Source organism: Muntiacus reevesi, chromosome 1 (assembly GCF_963930625.1).
Source record: "Muntiacus reevesi chromosome 1, mMunRee1.1, whole genome shotgun sequence".
Classification (NCBI taxonomy): Eukaryota; Metazoa; Chordata; class Mammalia; order Artiodactyla; family Cervidae; genus Muntiacus; species Muntiacus reevesi.
In genome coordinates this window covers 77,501,256-77,514,577 of record NC_089249.1, presented here as the reverse complement: position 1 = coordinate 77,514,577, position 13,322 = coordinate 77,501,256, and positions in this window count along the sequence as shown.

Below are 13,322 nucleotides of genomic sequence, written 5' to 3'. Positions count from 1 at the left end.
GGGCCGCCAGGGAAGTCCCAGCACAGTTTCGTTCTTGTCTGGCCGTGGGGCCCCCAGAATTTCAGTATGAGAGGGAGTAGCCCTGTCCCATCCCGGGGCCCTGGTGACGTGCAAGAAGGAGCTCTAGCTCTTCGTCCTCTCTTCCCTTGAAGCAGAAAGGATGGAGGTGGAAATGCCTTGGAAATCTTCCGGCCCAGTCCACTTGTTTTGCAGATGAGAAAACCGAGGCCTGCAGAAGGGAAGCAATTTCTCCAAGGTCACAGAATGAATTAGTAGAAGAGAGAACTATATCCCCTGTCTTCTGACTCTTAAGTTCTATGATCTCAGAAAGAACCTCTCTGAATTTGACACTGGTTCTTGGAATTGGAGTCAGGCCGAGAAACAGAGGGAGGACAGCAGAGAAATGAAGAAACCTAACATAGTATGGGTTTGTTTGTTGTTTAGTCTCTAAGTTGTGCCCAACTCTTTTGAGACCCCACGGACTGTAGCCCGCCAGGATCCTCTGTCTATGGGATTTCCAGGCAAGAATACTGGAGTGGGTTGCCATTCTCTTCTTCAGGGGATCTTCCTGACCCAGGGATCAAACCTGTGTTTCCTACGTTGGTAGGTGGATTCTTAACCACTGAGCCACCAGGGACGCCCATAGTATAGCACGTGAAAAGAAGGTACACAACTCATGCCCCACCTGTCTGCCATGTGACAGCCAGAATGATAGAGGGGAGATCATCAGAAAGATTGATCCCATATGTCAGGGGGTATAGGATCTTTGGTCAAAGTGGACTGTGTGATCTTAGGCAAATCGCTTACCCTCTCTGGGCCCCAGTGATGATATGGAGTGCCCTACCTCCAGGGTTTTCAGGATGATGAATGGGATGGTCCTTATGACTTATGGGGTGACATGAATGTTGTCAGATGTCAAGGAAGGCAAGTCATGTGTGGTGGGACTGGAGACAGAGCTGCCCCCCAGTGCAGAGATGGGGGATAAGCCGAGGTGCTTGACCCTTGATCCTTAGGAGAGCAAGGAAGCCAAATGAACTTTTGACACGCTCACCATAAGCAGCAATTCTCTTCCCTGGGGGTGGGGAGAGGTGGGCAGCAGGTTCCTGCAGACCCCAGGGGTGCCCAGAGGCTGAAGGAAGCTGAGCACTAATTAGCTCTGGCTCCCTAATTGGACTTAATTGCCTGCTTGTGATCAGCAATTAGGAGGCTCCATCAATTAGCACAGGGTAGGTGCCGGCTCACCTGGGGCTGGTCAGGGCTCCTCTCCAGGAGGCAAGGGAGGCAGACAGATGGAAGGGTGGTCCCATGGGGAAGTTGCCTCACTGCCCAGCCCCTCACCACCCATCCCCTTCCCCCTCTGTGAGCGAGGGGCTGGGAGCTCCCAGGCCTCCCATCTGGACTGAGGCTTCTTTGCTCTCAGTTTACCCACTCTCACCAGCTTTCTGACTTTTCTGTCTAGAGGAGGTGGCACCTGTGTGGGCCTGGCTCTGCCACTGGCTCCTTTGCAACTCGGGTTGAGAGTGTGCGCTTCCAAGCCAGGTCTCTGGGGTCTGAATCCCAGCTCCACCACTGATTGGTGTGTGACCCTGGACCCACTGGACTTTGTTTTCTCACTCGTAAAGTGGAGCTGATAATAACAGTCCTTCCCGTGCAGGGTTACGGTGAGGATCAGGTGAATAATCCACCCGCTCTATTTAGAACAGAGCCGGGTATCATTGGCACTCAGTGTTAGCTGTCATTGTAATTCCTACTCCAAACCTCAGTTTCTCCATCTGTTAAATGAAGACTAAAGTAGTGTTTACTGAAAAATGCCAGGGTTCCACCCTAGACGGGAGAAGGCAATGGCACCCCACTCCAGTACTCTTGCCTGGAAAATCCCATGGACGGAGGAGCCTGGTAGGCTGCAGTCCATGGGGTTGCAAAGGGTCGGACACAACTGAGCGACTTCACTTTCACTTTTCACTTGCATGCATTGGAAAAAGAAATGGCAACCCACTCCAGCGTTCTTGCCTGGAGAATCCCAGGGACGGCGGAGCCTGGTGAACTGCCGTCTATGGGGTCGCACAGAGTCAGACACAACTGAAGCGACTTAGCAGCAGCAGCAGCAGGCACCCTAGACGAATTATTGAGTCAAAATACCTAAGACTTTGGGCGCTGGCAGCTTTGAAAGCTCCCTCTCCCAAGCGATTTATTATTTTTTTTTGGCTATGCTGGGTCTTTGTTGTGGTACGTGGGCTTTCTCTAGTTGTGGCGAGAGGGGGCTTCTCTTGTTTCGGAGCATGGGCTCTAGAACGCTTGGGCTTAGTGGTTGTGGGACTCAGGCTTAGTTGTGGGATCTTAGTTCCCTGACCAGGGATTGAACCCTTGGACCCTGAGTTGGAAGGCGGGTTCTTAACCACTGAACCACAGAGGAAGTGTCCTCACCTCTCAGCCACCCACCACTGCCAAGTGATTTTGTTGCCCAGTGAGGGTTGAGACCAGTGGGTTTCCTCCAGCCATGAGTCCTGACAACTCGCAAGTAAATCCTTCCCCACCCTCACCCCCGTTCTGGACCGCAGCCCCCTGACTGAGCCACACGGGACCCTCTGCAAGTCCTGGAGGTTCTGCCACTGAATGGGCGCCCACGACCACCTGTGTGGCCAGAAGCAGGTCTCCCCTTACTCACTTGGACCAAGTCCTCTTCTATAAAGTGAGAATAATGCCCTGGCTGGCTCACCTTTCAGGGCTGCTCAGAGATCATGTTTCACTAGAGATGGGACCTGCTCCACAGGTAGGCAATTACATTGTTCCTTCCCTCAATAAACATTTATTGGCCCAGCATATACTCCATCTCCTTTACACACAGTGACGACAGAGTTATGCACTCCTGGAGAGACTGGTACTGAACCATCGGACAAGTCAGGTTCTTGGACCAATCTCTTTTTTTAGCTTCTGCCTGGTATTGAATAAGCCAATGAATGGAAAGAACCTAGATCAGGCCCTGCCACATAGCAAGCACCCAGTAAACAGTAGCTGTGGTTTCTACTGGTATTGAGACGGCTGGGTGTGGAGAGAGGCCTGGCTGCAGGGCATATGAAGAGCTCCGATGCAGGGAGGCAGCAAGAGGCACGTGGGAGGCAGGCGGGGCTAGAATTAGGTGGTGAAGAGTGGGGTGAGTGGAAAAAGTCGAGGGAGAAATCGAGCTTTGGGAGTACCCGTTCAGGAGGGAGATATGTTGAGATGTTCGGCTCACATGTGAAGAGAAACATCTCTGTCCCTAGGTACCATGCTGGGTATCTCGGAATAAAGGGAAGAGTCAGACCCACCAGCTCAGTTGGTAAAGAATCTGCCTGCAATGCAGGAGACCTGGGTTCAATTCCTGGGTTGGGAAGATGCCCTGGAAAAGGGAATGGCAACCCACTCCAGTATTCTTGTCTGGAGAATCCCATGGAGAGAGGAGCCTGGCAGGCTACTGTCTGTGGGGTCTGTAGAGTTGGAAACGAGTTAGCGACTAAACCACCAGCACCAGACCCACCCAGCCTCTACCCTCAAGCAGTTGCCCCAATGTGGGAAGACAGAGGTGAACACTGTGTCAATTTCATGTGACAAGAGATGTTGGGGGCTTAGCAGGACACCTAACCCAGACTTAGTGACTCTTGGCTGAGTCTGGAGGATGAGGAGGAGCTGGTCAGAAGGCAAAGCGTGTGCCACATCCCGGAAGGTTAGCTCAGAATAAACGAGAGAGATCGGGACTGCTGGAAGCTAGAGGCAAGCGGCGAGGCTAAAGATAAGGACCAGAACCTGGGTCAAAGAGGGCTTTACACTCCAGCTTGAGGAATTTGGACTTTATCCCGAATACAGTCAGAAAGTCTGAAGTCTTGTGGAAACACGTCGAGGTTTACATTTTGGAAAGATGGCTGTGGTTTAGGGAGGAGAAAGGATTGGAACAGAAGCAAAGGTGGAAGCAGGAAGGCTGGCCGGAGGCTCCTGCAGGTCCTCAGGCGACGGCTGAGTGATATCAGAACCTCGGCGCTGGGGAACTGCCTGGTGGTCCAGTGGTGAGGACTCCACGGTCTCAATGCTGAGGGCCCGGGTTGGGGAAATGAAAATCCCACAAGCCGCGTGTCATGGCCGAAAAAACAAAACAAAAAGAACCACAGGAGCTGGAGGCAGTGGGCAGAACGGAGAGAGATTCTGGATCCAGAGGACTTTGGGGGGTTACTCGCCAAGGGAGGCAGAAACGGTGAGGCCGAGGAAGGAGGCACGGAGCGGGGCTGGAGTGGTGGTGGGGAGACCTGAGGAACTCCATGTGGGGCATCCACGGAGGGATGGCGAGTGTGGGAGCTCAGCAGCCACCCTGCCCTGGGAACCTTCGGCCTCTCCAAAGAGCCGTCTGGAGTGGAAGGGCCCCTCACCTTTGGCCCAGGGCCAGGCCTCCCTTTCCTTGGCCTCCCGTGGATAGGCTGGGACTTCCTGGCCCAGGGACACCCTGTGGGGCAGGCCTGCCGGCATCCTCCCCAGCCCAAAGGGAGAGAGGCCAGCTCCGGGGACACACGTTTTGGGCAGGGAGCCGTGGAGGCGGTGAGTTCAGGGAGCTCCGCCACCACTCCCACCTCCTTGGGCCTCTGGCCTCAGTTGTGGCCTTGGGAATGGATTCTGAGGAGGAGGCCAGAAGGCCGCTCTCTGGGCCTGGGCTTCACAGGGCAGCAGTCACTCTGCAGCAGTTTTGGCTGCGGGCGTGTGAATGAATTCTACTTCTTTCTCTTGAGCATCTCAGTGTTTGGAAGCCGAATTCTCTGGGCCCGAGGTGTTCCCCTGCGGCTAGATTGCCGCACACTTGTCTGCCCCAGCCCGGGACACCTCTCCATCTCTATAGACAGCTCCTGCGGTGCCTCTCTGCCTCCTTCAGCCCGCCCTTTGCCCTCCCTCATTAAGTATGGTTTCTATGAGAATGTGACTTGAATTAACTCTTGGGAGAAAAAAAAAATCACAGAAATCAGGAAAGGGGGGCCATGGGGAGGGGGCAGTGAGTCATGTTTCCATGTGTATTTTTCAAACTTTCCGACGGGAGTTTGGAAAGCAACACTCTTTCTATTGCCAGCTTGGACCTGGCCCTCCAAGGGTCCCTCTGTCTGTTTCTACAGGGCTGTGCCCTGGCCCACCCCTCAAGTCTGCCTTGCTTCCTGGGATCCCACCCCCTTCTCCCTCTTGGCCGGCTCATGCTGCGTGAGCTCTGGGCTCCGGGAAGTATCCCCTGGGGATGCGCCTCGGTCTCTTCTCTGGTGTCATTCCATAGTGAAGGCCCTCCATCTACCTCCATTTCAGGGTGGACCCATGGGGCCTGCAGTCACTCTGGCCGACCCTTCGACCCTCAAGAACCTCCATCAGCACCAGGGAGCTTGGGTTTGGAACCGCCTCTCTGCCACAGCAGCTTCTTCTTTGTGCCCTTCCCTCCCCTTCCTGCATCCCAATTTCCAGAGGGTCTGTGGCCGAGGGTGACAACCCACTGACCCCCAAAGAGAAGCCCTGCAGAGCAGAGACCTCACCCTGAGAAGGTGGGTAAAAAGAAGAGAGCCCCTCTCACGTGTTGGGCCTTGAGCTGGGCCCTCGGCACGTCTTCTGTCCTGGGGAGGGGTGTCAGGATGTCTATTCTGCATAAAGAAATCAAGGCTCAACCAGGGCAATGGATGGGAACCTTGAGGGGGGTTGGGAGGTCATCTCAACCCCTTCTTGCAGGCTGTGAGCCCTCCCACCCTTTCCCAGAGCTCCCATCTGCTCCCCCAAGGGTCCTGGGCTAGCGGTCTTCTCCCCTGTCCCCTCCCAGCTTCTGACTAATTCTTTCTGGCGGCAGTTGTACGCCCTGCCCCCCACTGTGCCCATGCCAGCGACAGCCCACATCACATGGGCTACATCTGGCTCCATTTGAGCACACCCTTCCCTCCTCTGCCCTCCTCCTCCTCTGCACAGGGGCCAGGGCAGGAGGGACTCCTGAGAATCCCTCTTCTCTGGGTCCAGCAGCCCCCAGTTGCCTGTCCTTGCACGGCCTCTAATGGAGTCACTTCTTCCCTGCCTTTCCGCCTCCGCATCCTCTCTTGCAGCCTGCACCCCCTGGACGTCTTGACTCCATCCTTCAGCATCCTCTCCCTCCCTCACTGTATCCTGACTGCTTGGACCACCCTCCTCTCCAGCCCCCACTGAACAGCAGATTGGGAAGGGGAATTTCACAAAGTTTGAGCCCGCAGAGCTGTCCTAGGGTAGGCGGAAGGCCTTGCAGCCCCGGGATTAAGTTGCCCCTAGCCCAGCCCTCTGTCCTCTTACCAGCTTGGGGTTTGGTGGGGGAGGGGGGCATTGGTAGGGGTGATTCCAGGATATGTGTGCATGAAGGGATGTAGCCACGCCTGTGTGGTGGGGGTGGAGGGCTGAGGAGAACAGTATGGCTCACTCTGTCTTTTGTGAGGGCTGGGAGGAGCCTAGAAAGCCCTCTAGCTACTGGCTTTGCTCCTCCTTCCTCCTTACTTAGCAACTGTTGCCTGGTAAATATTTGCCCCACCAGGATCTGGGGCTGGAGTGCTGGCGTCAGCTTGGGCAGCTGCCCCTCTCCTCAATTCCTGGGCTCTCCCTCTGCCCAGCTCTCCACTCCTCCTGGTCCCCCCTGGCCTGGACTCCAGATCTGATCCCCCTGCCCCTTACCTCAAAGCTCAGTTCTTCGTCTCTCAAGGTAGACTTCTTCTCTAACCTCCTTCATTTACTCACTCGTATCTCTCCCTCATCCCCACTTACCCTCTGTGCTCCCCTCTCTCTGGTCCATCCTCCACCCCTGGTCCACTAAGGTGAGGCCCCACCCGAGCCAGACAAGTCCCCTTCCCTTACCCCACTACACCCACTGAGAGTCCAGCCTGGCTAAAGCTTCAGGTACATCATTGGTGCTCACTGAGCCCCAGGATCTCACCTCTCTGCTGCAACAGGAAGTGTGCCCCCACCCCTAAACCCTAACTGAGCTCCCTGAAGCTCCAGGCAGAGGGAAGAGGGGGATACAGGATGTTTTGATGGACACTTCGACCATCCTCCATTCCCAGGCCAGGAAGCTCCGCTTTGGGAAGCCAGCACCATTTTCACCAGCTCTGGGGATGATATTGAGGGAATCCTGGCCAAGAGGAAACAGATGCCCCCTTGACCCCTCCCTGGGCAACCTGGGAGCCCAGCCTCAGCCCGTGCATCCTGTCTCTCCTGACCAGGGCCCTGCTGCCCCACCCTTGCTCCAGGGTTTCCCCATTACCTGTTACTCTGATGAAGAACCCCTCAAGGGTCGAGGGCCAAAGTGAGGTGGGCTCTCAGGGTGCCCTATAAGCTTTGGATTTACTGGACAAACAGTGCTGCCCCACAGCACTGGGGCAGGCCTGTGGGTGGCATAGGGATGGTGGGACAGGGCAATCTGGGGAGTTCGACCAACGCGGGTCTAGAAATGAGGGGATTGGTCTGTGTGGTACCCTAACTCCTCGAGCCACCTGCCCCACCTGGCCGCCCAACCACTTCTCCAGAAAGAGCCCTTTGCTCGGTCCACCCACCAGGAAATCTGCAGATTAACACCATCCTCCTTTCAAGAGTTCATCTTCCCAGTGGATTCCCCTAGTGCAAGTGCCTGGTGGGAGAGGAGGGTAGCCTTCAAACTGACTGAAGGAGCGCGAGGGCTGTGGGGGCCGGGGCCTCAGGTGGGTTTCTAGTGAAGGTGATGAAGGGGAAGCTCAGGGACCCTCAGCTGCACAGGCCTTTCCAAGACCCTCAGAGGAGTTCGCCCATGTTTCCACATGGTCATATATCTGTGTAAAATCTGTAAAAGATATTCTTATATCTTAAAAAAAGAGGCTCCCCACAAAACTTGGATGAACATGTAGGGAGACCAGTTGTCCGGTTTGCCAGGCCCTGTCCTGGTTTGAGCAGCGCTAGACCCTTGTCTTAGGAAACTCCCCAGTGCTCTGCAAACAGCACAGGTGGCTACTCCAGTTTCAGGGCCCCACTGTTTGGTCACGTTTGGTCAGTACCCAGAGAGCGGAGGGGGACAGGGAATCCTTTTCTGCCTCACCTTCTGGAAATGTATGGGTGTGTAGGGCTTGAGGTCCCTGCCCTTCCAGCCCCAGCCCTGGAGTTGTGGAGCTTCTGTTTGTTTCCTTGACAACAGGGAGAGGAAACCCCCATTTAGGAGACCTGGGAGGCCCCAGCAACCACACACACATAGAGACACACAGATTCACAGGCAGCCGCCCACACGCAGGCGCCTGCGTCAGCTCGAGCCGTCAGCACTGCCCGCCTCCGGGCGGGAAGGAGGGAGGAACCACCCAGCCAGAGCCCGAGCCAACCTACCAGCCCCAGCCGATCAGCCCCGGGCCAGCCGGTCCACATGGCTCCACCCACGTCTTCGGTGCCCCGCCCCTTCCACGCCCACCCTCACCTGGTGGGCGGGGCCAAATCTGGGGCGGGGCGATCAGAGAGGGAGCTGTCACTGCGGAGTTCCTCTCTGGCCCTAGTTTGGTGTGTATTCTGGTGTGTCCTGCGACAGTTCTGGAAACTAGAGGCTCTCAGGTGGGCGGCTCTCTTGGCCCAGTTGGGTGGGGAAGGGCGTTTGAAATGTTGGGCTGGAGCTCCCAGGCAGATCCTCGGATCTTGCTGTTGGATTTGTCTCCTCAGGGTTTGAGCTGAAGAAGTGGGATGTTAGTTAATCTGGAGGCGGACACCTGGGGTTTGAGGCCTCCTTCTGTCACTTGTCTGCTGCGTGGCCTTGAGCAAATCAGTTAACCCGCCCAAGCCTCAATTTCCTCATCTGTATGATGGGGGTAATGATATTTGTGCATCTCTAAGAGATTTGAGACTGTTATGGTAGTAATCTTGATTATGAAAGGGCCACACCTGGGAGACCTGCCCAGCCAGGTGTGAGATGTAAAGGACTGGTTCTCTGCCCAGCGGCCCTTTCTGACCAGGCTGGTTTCCTGAAGGAACAGACGTGGACTCTGGCTCAGCAGCCAGCAACCCCACATCAAGGTGATATTGGTGCCCTCCCTCAAATATGTGCAGGGTGTTATGTCTCCTGTGGTAGCATATGATAGGGTCAGAGCACTAACTATTTCAGGAGTTCTGGGCAGGCCTACCTGTGTGACCTTGGGCAAATCTTTTCTCCTCTGGCCTTAGAAGCCTACTTGTAAACAAAGGGGGCTTATTCCCCAGAGCCCTGAGGGCCCTCTGGGCAAGGGATCACCAAGAAGGGGTCCCAAAATTTCCCTGCTAGAGAGGCTCTGCCTCTGTAATGTAGTATACTAGGCTCTGGGGGTGAGATTTCATTCAAATGAGGAGTTCTTTGTCTTTCCAAAGGAATGTGTCAAACACATTCCATCTAAGGGCCTTCCTGGCTAAACTAAGCTAAAAGAATTGCCCACAGCCTGCATCATTCCATCTAGCTGAGGCTGAGTAGGAAGAAGGCAGTCTAATCAGCTGGGCGGCCTGAGGTCAATTAGCCAACCTTTCAGAGTCTGGAGGTTTTGATCCCTAAAATGCCAATACCGGCCAATGCCTAATAATACCTCCTTCCTAGGGCTCAGGTGGAGATTAAGTGGGATCAGCCCCTCACAGCCCCTCACAGCCCCTTGTACATGACAACCACTTACAGAACAGGCGAGTCCTTCCACTTTCAAGGTTATAATATTCACCTGTGCACGAGTGACTCAGCAGTTCAACAGGTGTTCTGTGCCAGACCCTGTGATCAAAGAATGAATAAGAAAGGGACCTTCCCTCTGGAACCTACTATAAAGGGATCCTCAAACCATGGCTCTCAGCCAGCTCCCACTTTCCAAATCAGCCTCCACTCCCTAGACCCTCCTCCAGGAGTTCCCCTCTTCCCATCCCTATGGGGGAGTTGTCTCCCTAGTGGCCTAGGATCCATTTGAATGCTTCTCTCTCTCCCACTCCTACCTGTCTAGAATTACAGCCTGATAGTAAGTACTTGGTGTTCAAAGTCAAGTCCACCTGTATTAAAATCTCAGCCCTGCTACTCACCATATGACCTTAGGTAAGTGGTTCACAACTGGAGGTGATTTTGCCCCACAGGGGACACTGGCACTGTCTGAAGATATTTTTGATTGTCATAAACTGGGGGCAGAGGTGGATAGAGGGCCAGGGAGGCAGCAAAATATCCCACAGTGCCCAGACCCTTCCCCACCCAACAAAGAATTATCTGGCCCAAAATGTCAATAGGGCAAACTTTGACAATCCCTGCCTTAAAGGAATGATTTAATCTCCCTGGGCTTCAGTTTCCTCATCTGTAAAATAGGGCTAATAACAGTACTTACCATGTAGAGCTGTTGTATAGGTTCAACACAGTAATGTGGCTACCTAGTGCTTAATAATAGTAGGTACTCCACAAATGCTCCCCACATGAATCGTTATTAGTATGCCCCTCAAAGCCCTCCTCATTTCACCCTTCTGCTGAGCCCACTCTGTTTAACTTGCTGCCTCTGACTTCCTTGCAGGTCTCAAGGCCTCCCTTCTCTCCTTGAGCCCAGCCTTATCAAGCAGCCAGATTCCCTCCCACAGGTCTCCATCCCTGAGCCAGGTGACTGCCTCCATCTCCCTCTTCTCCAGTCCTGTCTTTCCTCCCACACTTTCCCACCTCACTTCTAGTGTCTCCCTGCTCAGCTGATCTGTGTACCCTCCTCAGCTCTTGCCCACTTCAGTACCCCTGTACAGAATTCCTCCCAGCACCAGTCCACCCCAACTCCTCCCACACGTCATCAAAGTAGCATAAGATATAGTGAAGGAATCCTGATCCAGGCCACATTTTCCATGTTCTGGGCTCGGCCGATTAATGTCTAGTCTTGGGGAAGTCAGCCTCAGCAGTAAAACAGGGAGATGATCTCCAGCCCATAAGGTGGTTTTGTGGACCAGATTGAGAATGTTTGTGAAAACGTACTAAAGTGTGTCACAGTGTCAGTTACTCAGTTTGTTGAGCAGAATCCTACGTGCATGCATGCGTGCATGCTAGGTCACTTCAGTTGTGTCCGACTCTTTGTGACCCTCCGGAATGTAGCCCGAAAGGCTCCTCTGTCCATAGGATTCTCCAGGCAAGAATACTGGAGTGGGTTGCCATGCCCTCCTCTAGGGGATCTTCACTAGGGATCGAACCTGTATCTCTTGTGACTCCCACATTGGCAGGCAGATTCCTTAACACTGAGCCACTGGGGAAGCCGCAATAAACTATAATTTTGTCTTTTATTTATGGACCCTCTCCCTCCACTCGGATGTCAGCTCCATGAGGGTTGGGATTTTGATCTGTTTTATTCACTGCTGTCTCCTTAGTGTCTAGAGCAGTGCCTGGCACACAGTGGGTATTCAATAAATCTTTGTTGGATGAGTGAATTCACTCTGTGCATAAGGCACTTTTGTAAAGCCTGAAAGCTACCTCCTCCAAGAAGCCTCCCTTTATTATTATTATTTTTTTTATTTTTTGAAGGCTCCCTTTAAATGCATGTGACTTAATCATGGCAGCATCCCCATGCTATAGACAAGGAAACAGGCTGAAAGAAAAGATAGAACTTGCCCAAAGTCAGTCAACTGAGAAGTGGCAGGGCCAGATGCATTTGTTCATTTAAGAAACACTGAGCACCTCCTAAATGCAAGCACTGGGCCAAGTGTTAGGGACACAGATGTCCAAGATGCTTTGGGAAAGAAGAGGGTCCCCTCCCCAAGGTCATTGGTCTTCAAGACAAGTGTCTGTTCCACTGCCCAACAATTGTATTCTGATAGTTGGACCCTTGCACTCAACAACTATATTCAAATATCACTTACTAATGTTCCAGCTTCCAGGCTTCTGGAACCCATTTGGAATTCATTATCCAATTCAGGGTTCTCTGCTGCTCTTTAACCACTTTGCTTGGTATTGCCTCTTCCTGTTTTGCCTACTGGTGGACAACTCCCTATAAAGCAAACATAGTAGCTCAACCCTCATTTTTTTGATAGCCACTCTGCCCCTGTTACAGATGAGGAAGCTGAGGCCCAGAGAATTCAGCAGTAGACCTGTCATCACCTGGCCAAGTGAGAGACAGGATTGGAAACTGGTCTCCACCCAGACACCACTCTTGCCAACCCTCACCCCCAGCAGGCTCCGCTCCTCTGGACCTTGCCTTCCCTGCCTTCTGCTTTTGCTGGGACTGGCCATCTACACCCTGGCAGGGGCAGAGCAGATGATGACATTTGGGATTCAGAGTTAGGCTTGAATGTTTAGGGTAAAGGCCCACTTTGAAGTTCAGGTTTAGGACTGAGGCCATTGTGGTAGTGGTGGTGGTGAATGAACCCTTTGGAAAGAGAGAAACTTAGGCTGAGAAGCCCCTCTCCTTTATCCTGCCGCTTTTCTCAAAGATGGGGAGGTCTGAGAGAGAAAGGGTTAAGTGTGATTTTGCCTCCCCAGCCAGGAGGGGAAGTCAGGCCAGGCCAGGCGGGGACTGGGTGGGGCAGAGGCAGGGGGAGCCCTGTGGAGGGGGGCTGAAGCAGTGGGAACAGCCACTGTCCCTCACATTTCACTGGCTCATTCACCCCACTTCTGGTTCTGACTTGGGGAACATGAGAGGGAGAAACAGGGAAAGACTTTCTGTTTTGTCTGGGAAGCTGAAGGTGGGTGCCCCACCCTGAGGGAGGGGGCTGCAGGGAGGGGAACCATATCCCGGGTCCCCCAACTCTGAGTACCCTGCATGCTCACCACCCTGCCCAGTCAACCCCTGTAGGTGGGAACCCGCCATCCCTCAGAGAGGGCTTCTCTCCCTGAACACTCAGAGTCCCTGCCTTAATCCCGCCCCAGCCCCTTGTCACTCTGAAGCCAGCTCCAGAACAGAAGAGCTGTCCAGCCCCATTTCTCTTGTGTATCCTGGTATCCTGGAGCTGTAGGAGTTAGCAACATAATTTAATTTCCCCAGTTCCTCATCAAAGAATAAGCCATGGGAGGCCCAGGGGCAGGGCAGGAAAGCACATGGGTTCTGGAGCCTCAGCCTCTGCCACCTCTTAGGATCCAATGGTTGGTGGGGCCAGGGCCTGGATGGGAGAGGAGAGTAGGAGGCTGATTAAAGGGGTCTGCTGAGGATGGAAGCTCCAGAGCCTGGGGTGGGGAAGCTCAGGGACTTGGATGATCCTGTTTTGTGAGAAGGCCTGGCCCCTCCCCAGAGCCAGTGGCAAAGCAGACCTGGTCAGAGAGGAATGTGGAGATAAGTGCAGTGCTGGCCCAGCAGTCAGCAAGGTTGTGGGCGTCTTTGCTGTCTCCAGCCCCATCACCCCCCTTTTCTGGCTGAAACCAGGATGGAGACCCAACATTG